The sequence below is a fragment of the Solanum tuberosum genome, unplaced genomic scaffold, assembly GCF_000226075.1.
Source record: "Solanum tuberosum cultivar DM 1-3 516 R44 unplaced genomic scaffold, SolTub_3.0 scf00871, whole genome shotgun sequence".
Taxonomy (NCBI): domain Eukaryota; kingdom Viridiplantae; phylum Streptophyta; class Magnoliopsida; order Solanales; family Solanaceae; genus Solanum; species Solanum tuberosum.
The window spans coordinates 1-3,253 of record NW_006239823.1 but is presented as its reverse complement, the minus strand read 5'-3'; the positions used below and the strand labels follow the sequence as shown (position 1 = coordinate 3,253).

General features: G+C 32.0%; 1 long non-coding RNA gene across 2 annotated transcripts in view; it reads right to left on the bottom strand.

Moving 5' to 3' along the window:
• LOC102586158 (uncharacterized) overlaps positions 1–3,218 on the bottom strand; it is a 4,561-nt gene extending 1,343 nt beyond the window's left edge. Inside the window, exons 1-3 of one of the 2 annotated variants that reach the window (XR_368997.2) lie at positions 2,944–3,218; positions 1,994–2,085; positions 257–358 (exon numbers count right to left, since the gene is read on the bottom strand). This is a non-coding gene — a long non-coding RNA (uncharacterized lncRNA). Of the gene's footprint in view, positions 1–256; positions 359–1,993 lie in introns of both variants that reach the window. The other variant, XR_001472536.1, reaches the window with a different exon arrangement.
• Between the last annotated feature and the right edge of the window lie 35 nt (positions 3,219–3,253).

The window sequence follows — 3,253 nt, the reverse complement described above, 5'->3', positions numbered from 1 at the left end:
ATGAAATAGCCTAGAAGACTCGAAAAATAACACTACTGTAGGAGTTAATGTTCACTCGTTTTATGTTCTAACAAATACTTTAACATCTAATGAGTTTTCATTAAATATAGAGGCAACTAATATATTATAAAGAGATGCGGCAATAAATCATCAAAAGTAAATCATTCTTTAGCCACTACATAACACCTTCATATTTATAGAGAGTATAAAATAAAACCATATAGACGATTCCTTGTGCATGCTAGAAACAACTTACCATTAAACTCTTTGTAAAGCTTGTCCTGTTAGTACCCTTTAGCCAAGATCAGTTTTCCATATTCTTCTTCATTTCTTCTTTTTTGTTTCTCGGATGCTCAATCTATTTAGTGATAGCAAGCACAATATGAATTTTTTAATTGTAAAAATAACTAAATTTAACTTAAGGGAACCAATGTGGAAGAACTCAAAAGTAATATAAAATTAAAAAATTTCTGCTAAAGTTTCAACAATGCAAAATAAATTTTAACTTTTTAAAAGATGGACTTATTCAAACACCTGATGGGGTTAGATATGTAAACATAAGATAAATGTAAATAATCATAACCATAACACAAAATCTAATAAGTATATAGTTACATGATGCTATTATAGTGAGACTCTTATTATGTGTAATCATGTTATGGCAGCATTATCTTACAAGGAAATATTGCTATATTTTCCTTGGTCACATGATAAGGCAAATGTATTGGTGAGATGATTAAAGAAACTAAGCTTGCAAAATATATTGTTTTCACCTATAGGCTCTTCCGTATATAATGTTGCTACATCTTCCGCCGCCTACTCCACATCCTCCAAAGGGACCCGAATTTGGAGAATAGACTCAATTACTTAAGAACTTGCCTAGCCTATACACTATCCAGCTTTGATAATGATTTCGTTTGCTGCACTCCCATCACATTGTCGAAGTGGTGCATCAACAATGGTTTTTTTTTGGGGAATCAAGCGGCAAGAGCTACTAATTTGATAGATATTTAAGCGATTAGAAGATAGCATCTTAAGTTAATGTGCAGGTTTGTTGAAACTAATTGGAGAGCCAAACAACTGTAGTCGTAATAGAGAAGTGTGTCTTGTTGTCTAGATATAGAGATTTCTATTACTGAAAGCATGAATATTGATATTTGGCTAGTGTTCTTGCGTAGAGTTTTAGGTATTTGTAATAAATTTGTATCTCATATATCTTAGTATATTCCTGAAATATATATTGAAGAGCAGCCATATTTCCGCAGGAATATATTCAGTAGTTCCATAACGCCAATTTACAACTCAACTTAGTAATATATTTGAATTCTACTTACAGAAAATGTAGATCAACTACAGTCAAAATAATGAACCTCATCCCAAAAAGCTAGAATATCATATCCGTAAAAATCACCAGATCTTAACTAATGCATATGAAAAACATGAGACCAAAATAAAAGTAGCAACAAAAATATGGTGAAAAAGTAAACAAATGTGAGAAATTAGGATAATCACACAAGCAAAACGAAGAATGGTCCCACTAAACCAATAAGACGATGGCAGTAATTAACACATAATATTTGGTTAGCTTAGAGTGCATAAAAGTGAAGCTCTAAAAAATGTTAAACTACTGGACATGGCGAACACAATCAATAGATATTTTTCTGTTTTTTTTTTATTCAACAATCAGTAGATATAAGGTCAGATTGAAAGAAAGAGACCGCCTCAAAAAAAGAAATGTGTCACGGGAAAAGAGAGGATCCCTATTGAGGTTCACCTGATCTACAGAATTCCAGAGCATGAAGGCTTAAAGGCAATAAATTCAAAATAGAACTGCTACTCCACCACTAAAGCTTAACATAAAACATCTGATGCAAACAATACATGCTGGACATCTATGACCCTCGTCAATTTTCATGTGATACATTATATTATCTCATAATGCAGAGACACCAAAATCGAGAAATATGAGAGACATTAAATGTAAGTTTCATACCTTAGAACATGGAGACCGTCTTCTATGTCCGATTGAGCCTTGTTATTCATATGTAACAGAAAGCTAGTCTGTAAACTTTAAAGTAGAATTTCCTATTACCACAGAACACCAACAATTCATTCATATGATCTTACGCGACTTTGTTTATGATAACATCAATGCTAAAAACTAATTTAGCAACTTGCCTACTGATTCGTGTTAGTCCATGCCAATTTTCAGAAAATGAGACATGTGCATTTTAAGGTTAACCATCAACTTAAGGTAGTTTGTTGCTTGTTTTTATCTCCATTAAGCTTCAACAGAGTTAGATAAAAGGATGGGTGTTGAAGAGAAAAACAGAAGAATAGTTGTTGTGGTAGCAGAATGTAACTCATGTAGATCGAAAAATTGTGAACTCACCCTATAAGGAATTTAGTGTTACAGTCTCTACACAAATAAGAAATTCATAATCAGTAAATTGAAAATCGAATCAAAATGGGGAAAACCTATATTTTCTTGATTTGATTTTGTAGAATTAAGGTTAGTCAGAAGAATGGTTGTTGTGATAAAAAAAATAATCATATTTTCACCGAAATGATAGAAAATGAAAATCGTAAGAGTGATTTTTCCATTGAATTTACTGGAGAAACATATAGGAAACTAATATGACATAGAATGGGATGTTGCTTACCAATGCACCAACAAACAAAAGGGAATGGGGGAGTTATTAATTAATCTACATTCTCGTCTAATTAGCGTGTGAAATAAGAAGACATCATTTGAGATAGATTGGAAAAATCAATAACATATAAAATTTGAAAAAATGAGGAAACAAAACTTATTCCGACCAAACGTAACTAAATTGTAGTGCTTGTCTTTCAAGTGTAGATGTATGTTTGCATGTACGATACATAAATCTGATGGACTACCCTTTGCATTGGAACAAATTAAAGGATGATTAATTGACTAACCTTTTATAAACTTTTTTGTTGGTGTGAAGATTTAGATTCAATAAATGATGGCACTATCTCCACCTTGCTTGTGATGAGCGGCTTCACCTTTTTAGCGTTTCTCTAGTTAATGCTTGACGGGAAAACATGTTCCTTTTCTATGTAGGATAGAACTGTTAGAGTTTATCTGGATGACTTCCTCAGCAAAATGCGGAATAGTCTATTCGACTATATCTGTTGTACATGATTAACGCATAGTAGCTGGTGCTGAAAACAAAAAGAAAAAATTGTATGATTTAAATATCTTATGAGAAAAAGTTAGTATAAATAT